Source organism: Narcine bancroftii, unplaced genomic scaffold (genome assembly GCF_036971445.1).
Source record: "Narcine bancroftii isolate sNarBan1 unplaced genomic scaffold, sNarBan1.hap1 Scaffold_296, whole genome shotgun sequence".
Classification (NCBI taxonomy): domain Eukaryota; kingdom Metazoa; phylum Chordata; class Chondrichthyes; order Torpediniformes; family Narcinidae; genus Narcine; species Narcine bancroftii.
The window spans coordinates 308,930-322,669 of record NW_027212032.1 but is presented as its reverse complement, the minus strand read 5'-3'; positions in this window follow the sequence as shown (position 1 = coordinate 322,669).

The window sequence follows — 13,740 nt, the reverse complement described above, 5'->3', positions numbered from 1 at the left end:
ACCCCTATGTTACACAGTGACAGCCCCGTCCCCTCCAGGACTGGACCCCTATGTTACACAGTGACAGCCCCGTCCCCTCCAGGAATGGACCCCTATGTTACACAGTGACAGCCCCGTCCCCTCCAGGACTGGACCCCTATGTTACACAGTGACAGCTATGTCCCCTCCAGGACTGGACCCCTATGTTACACAGTGACAGCCCAGTCCCCTCCAGGACGGGAACCCTATGTTACACAGTGACAGCCCCGTCCCCTCCAGCACTGGACCCCTATGTTACACAGTGACAGCCCCGTCCCCTCCAGGACTGGACCCCTATGTTACACAGTGACAGCCCCGTCCCCTCCAGGACTGGACCCTTATGTTACACAGTGACAGCCCCGTCCCCTCCAGGACTGGACCCCTATGTTACACAGTGACAGCCCCGTCCCCTCCAGGACTGGACCCTTATGTTACACAGTGACAGCCCCGTCCCCTCCAGGACTGGACCCCTATGTTACACAGTGACAGCCCCGTCCCCTCCAGGACTGGACCCCTATGTTACACAGTGACAGCCCCGTCCCCTCCAGGACGGGAACCCTATGTTACACAGTGACAGCCCCGTCCCCTCCAGCACTGGACCCCTATGTTACACAGTGACAGCCCCGTCCCCTCCAGGACTGGACCCCTATGTTACACAGTGACAGCCCCGTCCCCTCCAGGACTGGACCCTTATGTTACACAGTGACAGCCCCGTCCCCTCCAGCACTGGACCCCTATGTTACACAGTGACAGCCCCGTCCCCTCCAGGACTGGACCCCTATGTTACACAGTGACAGCCCCGTCCCCTCCAGGACTGGACCCCTATGTTACACAGTGACAGCCCCGTCCCCTCCAGGACTGGACCCTTATGTTACACAGTGACAGCCCCGTCCCCTCCAGGACTGGACCCCTATGTTACACAGTGACAGCCCCGTCCCCTCCAGGACTGGACCCTTATGTTACACAGTGACAGCCCCGTCCCCTCCAGGACTGGACCCCTATGTTACACAGTGACAGCCCCGTCCCCTCCAGGACGGGAACCCTATGTTACACAGTGACAGCCCCGTCCCCTCCAGCACTGGACCACTATGTTACACAGTGACAGCCCCGTCCCCTCCAGGACTGGACCCCTATGTTACACAGTGACAGCCCCGTCCCCTCCAGGACTGGACCCCTATGTTACACAGTGACAGCCCCATCCCCTCCAGGACTGGACCCCTATGTTACACAGTGACAGCCCCGTCCCCTCCAGGACTTGACCCCTATGTTACACAGTGACAGCCCCGTCCCCTCCAGGACTGGACCCCTATGTTACACAGTGACAGCCCCGTCCCCTCCAGGACGGGAACCCTATGTTACACAGTGACAGCCCCGTCCCCTCCAGCACTGGACCCCTATGTTACACAGTGACAGCCCCGTCCCCTCCAGGACTGGACCCCTATGTTACACAGTGACAGCCCCGTCCCCTCCAGGACTGGACCCTTATGTTACACAGTGACAGCCCCGTCCCCTCCAGGACTGGACCCCTATGTTACACAGTGACAGCCCCGTCCCCTCCAGCACTGGACCCTTATGTTACACAGTGACAGCCCCGTCCCCTCCAGGACTGGACCCTTATGTTACACAGTGACAGCCCCGTCCCCTCCAGGACTGGACCCCTATGTTACACAGTGACAGCCCCGTCCCCTCCAGGACTGGACCCCTATGTTACACAGTGACAGCCCCGTCCCCTCCAGGACTGGACCCCTATGATACACAGTGACAGCCCCGTCCCCTCCAGGACTGGACCCCTATGTTACACAGTGACAGCCCCGTCCCCTCCAGGACTGGACCCCTATGTTACACAGTGACAGCCCCGTCCCCTCCAGGACTGGACCCCTATGTTACACAGTGACAGCTATGTCCCCTCCAGGACTGGACCCCTATGTTACACAGTGACAGCCCAGTCCCCTCCAGGACGGGAACCCTATGTTACACAGTGACAGCCCCGTCCCCTCCAGCACTGGACCCCTATGTTACACAGTGACAGCCCCGTCCCCTCCAGGACTGGACCCCTATGTTACACAGTGACAGCCCCGTCCCCTCCAGGACTGGACCCTTATGTTACACAGTGACAGCCCCGTCCCCTCCAGGACTGGACCCCTATGTTACACAGTGACAGCCCCGTCCCCTCCAGGACTGGACCCCTATGTTACACAGTGACAGCCACGTCCCCTCCAGGACTGGACCCTTATGTTACACAGTGACAGCCCCGTCCCCTCCAGGACTGGACCCCTATGTTACACAGTGACAGCCCCGTCCCCTCCAGGACTGGACCCCTATGTTACACAGTGACAGCCCCGTCCCCTCCAGGACGGGAACCCTATGTTACACAGTGACAGCCCCGTCCCCTCCAGCACTGGACCCCTATGTTACACAGTGACAGCCCCGTCCCCTCCAGGACTGGACCCCTATGTTACACAGTGACAGCCCCGTCCCCTCCAGGACTGGACCCCTATGTTACACAGTGACAGCCCCGTCCCCTCCAGGACTGGACCCTTATGTTACACAGTGACAGCCCCATCCCCTCCAGCACTGGACCCCTATGTTACACAGTGACAGCCCCGTCCCCTCCAGGACTGGACCCCTATGTTACACAGTGACAGCCCCGTCCCCTCCAGGACTGGACCCCTATGTTACACAGTGACAGCCCCGTCCCCTCCAGGACTGGACCCTTATGTTACACAGTGACAGCCCCGTCCCCTCCAGGACTGGACCCCTATGTTACACAGTGACAGCCCCGTCCCCTCCAGGACTGGACCCTTATGTTACACAGTGACAGCCCCGTCGCCTCCAGGACTGGACCCCTATGTTACACAGTGACAGCCCCGTCCCCTCCAGGACTGGACCCCTATGTTACACAGTGACAGCCCCGTCCCCTCCAGGACGGGAAGCCTATGTTACACAGTGACAGCCCCGTCCCCTCCAGGACTGGACCCCTATGTTACACAGTGACAGCCCCGTCCCCTCCAGGACTGGACCCCTATGTTACACAGTGACAGCCCCGTCCCCTCCAGGACGGGAACCCTATGTTACACAGTGACAGCCCCGTCCCCTCCAGCACTGGACCCTTATGTTACACAGTGACAGCCCCGTCCCCTCCAGGACTGGACCCCTATGTTACACAGTGACAGCCCCGTCCCCTCCAGGACGGGAAGCCTATGTTACACAGTGACAGCCCCGTCCCCACCAGGACTGGACCCCTATGTTACACAGTGACAGCCCCGTCCCCTCCAGGACTGGACCCCTATGTTACACAGTGACAGCCCCGTCCCCTCCAGGACTGGACCCCTATGTTACACAGTGACAGCCCTGTCCCCTCCAGGACTGGACCCCTATGTTACACAGTGACAGCCCCGTCCCCTCCAGGACTGGACCCCTATGTTACACAGTGACAGCCCCGTCCCCTCCAGCACTGGACCCTTATGTTACACAGTGACAGCCCCGTCCCCTCCAGGACTGGACCCCTATGTTACACAGTGACAGCCCCGTCCCCTCCAGGACTGGACCCCTATGTTACACAGTGACAGCCCCGTCCCCTCCAGGACGGGAACCCTATGTTACACAGTGACAGCCCCGTCCCCTCCAGCACTGGACCGCTATGTTACACAGTGACAGCCCCGTCCCCTCCAGGACGGGACCCCTATGTTACACAGTGACAGCCCCGTCCCCTCCAGGACTGGACCCTTATGTTACACAGTGACAGCCCCGTCCCCTCCAGGACTGGACCCCTATGTTACACAGTGACAGCCCCGTCCCCTCCAGCACTGGACCCTTATGTTACACAGTGACAGCCTCGTCCCCTCCAGGACTGGACCCCTATGTTACACAGTGACAGCCCCGTCCCCTCCAGGACTGGAACCCCATGTTACACAATGACAGCCCCGTCCCCTCCAGGACTGGACCCCTATGTTACACAGTGACAGACCCGTCCCCACCAGTACTTGACCCCTATGTTACACAGTGACAGCCCCGTCCCCTCCAGGACTGGACCCCTATGTTACACAGTGACAGCTATGTCCCCTCCAGGACTGGACCCCTATGTTACACAGTGACAGCCCTGTCCCCTCCAGGACGGGAAGCCTATGTTACACAGTGACAGCCCCGTCCCCTCCAGCACTGGACCCCTATGTTACACAGTGACAGCCCCGTCCCCTCCAGGACTGGACCCCTCTGTTACACAGTGACAGCCCCGTCCCCTCCAGGACTGGACCCCTATGTTACACAGTGACAGCCCCGTCCCCTCCAGGACGGGAAGCCTATGTTACACAGTGACAGCCCCGTCCCCTCCAGCACTGGACCCTTATGTTACACAGTGACAGCCCCGTCCCCTCCAGGACTGGACCCCTATGTTACACAGTGACAGCCCCGTCCCCTCCAGGACTGGACCCCTATGTTACACAGTGACAGCCCCGTCCCCTCCAGGACTGGACCCCTATGTTACACAGTGACAGCCCCGTCCCCTCCAGGACTGGACCCTTATGTTACACAGTGACAGCCCCGTCCCCTCCAGGACTGGACCCCTATGTTACACAGTGACAGCCCCGTCCCCTCCAGGACGGGAACCCTATGTTACACAGTGACAGCCCCGTCCCCTCCAGCACTGGACCCTTATGTTACACAGTGACAGGCCCGTCCCCTCCAGGACTGGACACTTATGTTACACAGTGACAGCCCCGTCCCCTCCAGGACTGGACCCCTATGTTACACAGTGACAGCCCCGTCCCCTCCAGGACTGGACCCCTATGTTACACAGTGACAGCCCCGTCCCCTCCAGGACTGGACCCCTATGTTACACAGTGACAGCCCCGTCCCCTCCAGGACTGGACCCCTATGTTACACAGTGACAGCCCCGTCCCCTCAAGGACTGGACCCCTATGTTACACAGTGACAGCCCCGTCCCCTCCAGGACGGGAAGCCAATGTTACACAGTGACAGCCCCGTCCCCTCCAGCACTGGACCCTTATGTTACACAGTGACAGCCTCGTCCCCTCCAGGACTGGACCCCTATGTTACACAGTGACAGCCCCGTCCCCTCCAGGACTGGACCCCTATGTTACACAGTGACAGCCCCGTCCCCTCCAGGACTGGACCCCTATGTTACACAGTGACAGCCCCGTCCCCTCCAGGACTGGACCCCTATGTTACACAGTGACAGCTATGTCCCCTGCAGGACTGGACCCCTATGTTACACAGTGACAGCCCAGTCCCCTCCAGGAGGGGAACCCTATGTTACACAGTGACAGCCCCGTCCCCTCCAGCACTGGACCCCTATGTTACACAGTGACAGCCCCGTCCCCTCCAGGACTGGACCCCTATGTTACACAGTGACAGCCCCGTCCCCTCCAGGACTGGACCCTTATGTTACACAGAGACAGCCCCGTCCCCTCCAGGACTGGACCCCTATGTTACACAGTGACAGCCCCGTCCCCTCCAGGACTGGACCCCTATGTTACACAGTGACAGCCCCGTCCCCTCCAGGACTGGACCCTTATGTTACACAGTGACAGCCCCGTCCCCTCCAGGACTGGACCCCTATGTTACACAGTGACAGCCCCGTCCCCTCCAGGACTGGACCCCTATGTTACACAGTGACAGCCCCGTCCGCTCCAGGACGGGAAGCCTATGTTACACAGTGACAGCCCCGACCCCTCCAGGACTGGACCCTTATGTTACACAGTGACAGCCCCATCCCCTCCAGGACTGGACCCCTATGTTACACAGTGACAGCCCCGTCCCCTCCAGGACTGGACCCCTATGTTACACAGTGACAGCCCCGTCCCCTCCAGGACTGGACCCCTATGTTACACAGTGACAGCCCCGTCCCCTCCAGGACTGAACCCTTATGTTACACAGTGACAGCCCCGTCCCCTCCAGGACTGGACCCCTATGTTACACAGTGACAGCCCCGTCCCCTCCAGGACTGGACCCTTATGTTACACAGTGACAGCCCCGTCCCCTCCAGGACTGGACCCCTATGTTACACAGTGACAGCCCCGTCCCCTCCAGGACTGGACCCCTATGTTACACAGTGACAGCCCCGTCCCCTCCAGGACGGGAAGCCTATGTTACACAGTGACAGCCTCGTCCCCTCCAGCACTGGACCCTTATGTTACACAGTGACAGCCCCGTCCCCTCCAGGACTGGACCCCTATGTTACACAGTGACAGCCCCGTCCCATCCAGGACTGGACCGCTATGTTACACAGTGACAGCCCCGTCCCCTCCAGGACGGGAACCCTATGTTACACAGTGACAGCCCCGTCCCCTCCAGGACTGGACCCCTATGTTACACAGTGACAGCCCCGTCCCCTCCAGCACTGGACCCTTATGTTACACAGTGACAGCCCCGTCCCCACCAGGACTGGACCCCTATGTTACACAGTGACAGCCCCGTCCCCTCCAGGACTGGACCCCTATGTTACACAGTGACAGCCCCGTCCCCTCCAGGACTGGACCCCTATGTTACACAGTGACAGCCCCGTCCCCTCCAGGACGGGAACCCTATGTTACACAGTGACAGCCCCGTCCCCTCCAGGACTGGACCCCTATGTTACACAGTGACAGCCCCGTCCCCTCCAGGACTGGACCCTTATGTTACACAGTGACAGCCCCGTCCCCTCCAGGACTGGACCCCTATGTTACACAGTGACAGCCCCGTCCCCTCCAGGACGGGAAGCCTATGTTACACAGTGACAGCCCCGTCCCCACCAGGACTGGACCCCTATGTTACACAGTGACAGCCCCGTCCCCTCCAGGACTGGACCCCTATGTTACACAGTGACAGCCCCGTCCCCTCCAGGACTGGACCCCTATGTTACACAGTGACAGCCCTGTCCCCTCCAGGACTGGACCCCTATGTTACACAGTGACAGCCCCGTCCCCTCCAGGACTGCACCCCTATGTTACACAGTGACAGCCCCGTCCCCTCCAGGACTGGACCCCTATGTTACACAGTGACAGCCCCGTCCCCTCCAGGACGGGAACCCTATGTTACACAGTGACAGCCCCGTCCCCTCCAGGACTGGACCCCTATGTTACACAGTGACAGCCCCGTCCCCTCCAGGACGGGAACCCTATGTTACACAGTGACAGCCCCGTCCCCTCCAGGACTGGACCCCTATGTTACACAGTGACAGCCCCGTCCCCTCCAGGACTGGACCCTTATGTTACACAGTGACAGCCCCGTCCCCTCCAGGACTGGACCCCTATGTTACACAGTGACAGCCCCGTCCCCTCCAGGACGGGAAGACTATGTTACACAGTGACAGCCCCGTCCCCACCAGGACTGGACCCCTATGTTACACAGTGACAGCCCCGTCCCCTCCAGGACTGGACCCCTATGTTACACAGTGACAGCCCCGTCCCCTCCAGGACTGGACCCCTATGTTACACAGTGACAGCCCTGTCCCCTCCAGGACTGGACCCCTATGTTACACAGTGACAGCCCCGTCCCCTCCAGGACTGCACCCCTATGTTACACAGTGACAGCCCCGTCCCCTCCAGGACTGGACCCCTATGTTACACAGTGACAGCCCCGTCCCCTCCAGGACGGGAACCCTATGTTACACAGTGACAGCCCCGTCCCCTCCAGGACTGGACCCCTATGTTACACAGTGACAGCCCCGTCCCCTCCAGGACTGGACCCTTATGTTACACAGTGACAGCCCCGTCCCCTCCAGGACTGGACCCCTATGTTACACAGTGACAGCCCCGTCCCCTCCAGGACGGGAACCCTATGTTACACAGTGACAGCCCCGTCCCCTCCAGGACTGGACCCCTATGTTACACAGTGACAGCCCCGTCCCCTCCAGGACTGGACCCTTATGTTACACAGTGACAGCCCCGTCCCCTCCAGGACGGGACCCCTATGTTACACAGTGACAGCCCCGTCCCCTCCAGGACGGGACCCCTATGTTACATAGTGACAGCCCCGTCCCCTCCAGGACGGGACCCCTATGTTACACAGTGACAGCCCCGTCCCCTCCAGGACTGGACCCCTATGTTACACAGTGACAGCCCCGTCCCCTCCAGGACGGGAAGCCTATGTTACACAGTGACAGCCCTGTCCCCACCAGGACTGGACCCCTATGTTACACAGTGACAGCCCCGTCCCCTCCAGGACTGGACCCCTATGTTACACAGTGACAGCCCCGTCCCCTCCAGGACTGGACCCCTATGTTACACAGTGACAGCCCCGTCCCCTCCAGGACGGGAACCCTATGTTACACAGTGACAGCCCCGTCCCCTCCAGGACTGGACCCCTATGTTACACAGTGACAGCCCCGTCCCCTCCAGGACTGGACCCTTATGTTACACAGTGACAGCCCCGTCCCCTCCAGGACTGGACCCCTATGTTACATAGTGACAGCCCCGTCCCCTCCAGGACGGGACCCCTATGTTACACAGTGACAGCCCCGTCCCCTCCAGGACTGGACCCCTATGTTACACAGTGACAGCCCCGTCCCCTCCAGGACGGGAACCCTATGTTACACAGTGACAGCCCCGTCCCCTCCAGCACTGGACCCCTATGTTACACAGTGACAGCCCCGTCCCCTCCAGGACTGGACCCCTATGTTACACAGTGACAGCCCCGTCCCCTCCAGGACTGGACCCCTATGTTACACAGTGACAGCCCCGTCCCCTCCAGGACTGGACCCTTATGTTACACAGTGACAGCCCCATCCCCTCCAGCACTGGACCCCTATGTTACACAGTGACAGCCCCGTCCCCTCCAGGACTGGACCCCTATGTTACAAAGTGACAGCCCCGTCCCCTCCAGGTCTGGACCCCTATGTTACACAGTGACAGCCCCGTCCACTCCAGGACGGGAAGCCTATGTTACACAGTGACAGCCCCGTCCCCTCCAGCACTGGACCCTTATGTTACACAGTGACAGCCCCGTCCCCTCCAGGACTGGACCCCTATGTTACAGAGTGACAGCCCCGTCCCCTCCAGGACTGGACCCCTATGTTACACAGTGACAGCCCCGTCCCCTCCAGGACGGGAACCCTATGTTACACAGTGACAGCCCCGTCCCCTCCAGCACTGGACCCCTATGTTACACAGTGACAGCCCCGTCCCCTCCAGGACGGGAAGCCTATGTTACACAGTGACAGCCTCGTCCCCTCCAGCACTGGACCCTTATGTTACACAGTGACAGCCCCGTCCCCTCCAGGACTGGACCCCTATGTTACACAGTGACAGCTATGTCCCCTCCAGGACTGGACCCCTATGTTACACAGTGACAGCCCAGTCCCCTCCAGGATGGGAACCCTATGTTACACAGTGACAGCCCCGTCCCCTCCAGCACTGGACACCTATGTTACACAGTGACAGCCCCGTCCCCTCCAGGACTGGACCCCTATGTTACACAGTGACAGCCCCGTCCCCTCCAGGACTGGACCCCTATGTTACACAGTGACAGCCCCGTCCCCTCCAGGACTGGACCCCTATGTTACACAGTGACAGCCCCGTCCCCTCCAGGACTGGACCCCTATGTTACACAGTGACAGCCCCGTCCCCTCCAGGAATGGACCCCTATGTTACACAGTGACAGCCCCGTCCCCTCCAGGACTGGACCCCTATGTTACACAGTGACAGCTATGTCCCCTCCAGGACTGGACCCCTATGTTACACAGTGACAGCCCAGTCCCCTCCAGGACGGGAACCCTATGTTACACAGTGACAGCCCCGTCCCCTCCAGCACTGGACCCCTATGTTACACAGTGACAGCCCCGTCCCCTCCAGGACTGGACCCCTATGTTACACAGTGACAGCCCCGTCCCCTCCAGGACTGGACCCTTATGTTACACAGTGACAGCCCCGTCCCCTCCAGGACTGGACCCCTATGTTACACAGTGACAGCCCCGTCCCCTCCAGGACTGGACCCTTATGTTACACAGTGACAGCCCCGTCCCCTCCAGGACTGGACCCCTATGTTACACAGTGACAGCCCCGTCCCCTCCAGGACTGGACCCCTATGTTACACAGTGACAGCCCCGTCCCCTCCAGGACGGGAACCCTATGTTACACAGTGACAGCCCCGTCCCCTCCAGCACTGGACCCCTATGTTACACAGTGACAGCCCCGTCCCCTCCAGGACTGGACCCCTATGTTACACAGTGACAGCCCCGTCCCCTCCAGGACTGGACCCTTATGTTACACAGTGACAGCCCCGTCCCCTCCAGCACTGGACCCCTATGTTACACAGTGACAGCCCCGTCCCCTCCAGGACTGGACCCCTATGTTACACAGTGACAGCCCCGTCCCCTCCAGGACTGGACCCCTATGTTACACAGTGACAGCCCCGTCCCCTCCAGGACTGGACCCTTATGTTACACAGTGACAGCCCCGTCCCCTCCAGGACTGGACCCCTATGTTACACAGTGACAGCCCCGTCCCCTCCAGGACTGGACCCTTATGTTACACAGTGACAGCCCCGTCCCCTCCAGGACTGGACCCCTATGTTACACAGTGACAGCCCCGTCCCCTCCAGGACGGGAACCCTATGTTACACAGTGACAGCCCCGTCCCCTCCAGCACTGGACCACTATGTTACACAGTGACAGCCCCGTCCCCTCCAGGACTGGACCCCTATGTTACACAGTGACAGCCCCGTCCCCTCCAGGACTGGACCCCTATGTTACACAGTGACAGCCCCGTCCCCTCCAGCACTGGACCCTTATGTTACACAGTGACAGCCCCGTCCCCTCCAGGACTGGATCCCTATGTTACACAGTGACAGCCCCGTCCCCTCCAGGACTGGACCCCTATGTTACACAGTGACAGCCCCGTCCCCTCCAGGACGGGAACCCTATGTTACACAGTGACAGCCCCGTCCCCTCCAGCACTGGACCCCTATGTTACACAGTGACAGCCCCGTCCCCTCCAGGACTGGACCCCTATGTTACACAGTGACAGCCCCGTCCCCTCCAGGACTGGACCCTTATGTTACACAGTGACAGCCCCGTCCCCTCCAGGACTGGACCCCTATGTTACACAGTGACAGCCCCGTCCCCTCCAGCACTGGACCCTTATGTTACACAGTGACAGCCCCGTCCCCTCCAGGACTGGACCCTTATGTTACACAGTGACAGCCCCGTCCCCTCCAGGACTGGACCCCTATGTTACACAGTGACAGCCCCGTCCCCTCCAGGACTGGACCCCTATGTTACACAGTGACAGCCCCGTCCCCTCCAGGACTGGACCCCTATGATACACAGTGACAGCCCCGTCCCCTCCAGGACTGGACCCCTATGTTACACAGTGACAGCCCCGTCCCCTCCAGGACTGGACCCCTATGTTACACAGTGACAGCCCCGTCCCCTCCAGGACTGGACCCCTATGTTACACAGTGACAGCTATGTCCCCTCCAGGACTGGACCCCTATGTTACACAGTGACAGCCCAGTCCCCTCCAGGACGGGAACCCTATGTTACACAGTGACAGCCCCGTCCCCTCCAGCACTGGACCCCTATGTTACACAGTGACAGCCCCGTCCCCTCCAGGACTGGACCCCTATGTTACACAGTGACAGCCCCGTCCCCTCCAGGACTGGACCCTTATGTTACACAGTGACAGCCCCGTCCCCTCCAGGACTGGACCCCTATGTTACACAGTGACAGCCCCGTCCCCTCCAGGACTGGACCCCTATGTTACACAGTGACAGCCACGTCCCCTCCAGGACTGGACCCTTATGTTACACAGTGACAGCCCCGTCCCCTCCAGGACTGGACCCCTATGTTACACAGTGACAGCCCCGTCCCCTCCAGGACTGGACCCCTATGTTACACAGTGACAGCCCCGTCCCCTCCAGGACGGGAACCCTATGTTACACAGTGACAGCCCCGTCCCCTCCAGCACTGGACCCCTATGTTACACAGTGACAGCCCCGTCCCCTCCAGGACTGGACCCCTATGTTACACAGTGACAGCCCCGTCCCCTCCAGGACTGGACCCCTATGTTACACAGTGACAGCCCCGTCCCCTCCAGGACTGGACCCTTATGTTACACAGTGACAGCCCCATCCCCTCCAGCACTGGACCCCTATGTTACACAGTGACAGCCCCGTCCCCTCCAGGACTGGACCCCTATGTTACACAGTGACAGCCCCGTCCCCTCCAGGACTGGACCCCTATGTTACACAGTGACAGCCCCGTCCCCTCCAGGACTGGACCCTTATGTTACACAGTGACAGCCCCGTCCCCTCCAGGACTGGACCCCTATGTTACACAGTGACAGCCCCGTCCCCTCCAGGACTGGACCCTTATGTTACACAGTGACAGCCCCGTCCCCTCCAGGACTGGACCCCTATGTTACACAGTGACAGCCCCGTCCCCTCCAGGACTGGACCCCTATGTTACACAGTGACAGCCCCGTCCCCTCCAGGACGGGAAGCCTATGTTACACAGTGACAGCCCCGTCCCCTCCAGGACTGGACCCCTATGTTACACAGTGACAGCCCCGTCCCCTCCAGGACTGGACCCCTATGTTACACAGTGACAGCCCCGTCCCCTCCAGGACGGGAACCCTATGTTACACAGTGACAGCCCCGTCCCCTCCAGCACTGGACCCTTATGTTACACAGTGACAGCCCCGTCCCCTCCAGGACTGGACCCCTATGTTACACAGTGACAGCCCCGTCCCCTCCAGGACGGGAAGCCTATGTTACACAGTGACAGCCCCGTCCCCACCAGGACTGGACCCCTATGTTACACAGTGACAGCCCCGTCCCCTCCAGGACTGGACCCCTATGTTACACAGTGACAGCCCCGTCCCCTCCAGGACTGGACCCCTATGTTACACAGTGACAGCCCTGTCCCCTCCAGGACTGGACCCCTATGTTACACAGTGACAGCCCCGTCCCCTCCAGGACTGGACCCCTATGTTACACAGTGACAGCCCCGTCCCCTCCAGCACTGGACCCTTATGTTACACAGTGACAGCCCCGTCCCCTCCAGGACTGGACCCCTATGTTACACAGTGACAGCCCCGTCCCCTCCAGGACTGGACCCCTATGTTACACAGTGACAGCCCCGTCCCCTCCAGGACGGGAACCCTATGTTACACAGTGACAGCCCCGTCCCCTCCAGCACTGGACCGCTATGTTACACAGTGACAGCCCCGTCCCCTCCAGGACGGGACCCCTATGTTACACAGTGACAGCCCCGTCCCCTCCAGGACTGGACCCTTATGTTACACAGTGACAGCCCCGTCCCCTCCAGGACTGGACCCCTATGTTACACAGTGACAGCCCCGTCCCCTCCAGCACTGGACCCTTATGTTACACAGTGACAGCCTCGTCCCCTCCAGGACTGGACCCCTATGTTACACAGTGACAGCCCCGTCCCCTCCAGGACTGGAACCCCATGTTACACAATGACAGCCCCGTCCCCTCCAGGACTGGACCCCTATGTTACACAGTGACAGACCCGTCCCCACCAGTACTTGACCCCTATGTTACACAGTGACAGCCCCGTCCCCTCCAGGACTGGACCCCTATGTTACACAGTGACAGCTATGTCCCCTCCAGGACTGGACCCCTATGTTACACAGTGACAGCCCTGTCCCCTCCAGGACGGGAAGCCTATGTTACACAGTGACAGCCCCGTCCCCTCCAGCACTGGACCCCTATGTTACACAGTGACAGCCCCGTCCCCTCCAGGACTGGACCCCTCTGTTA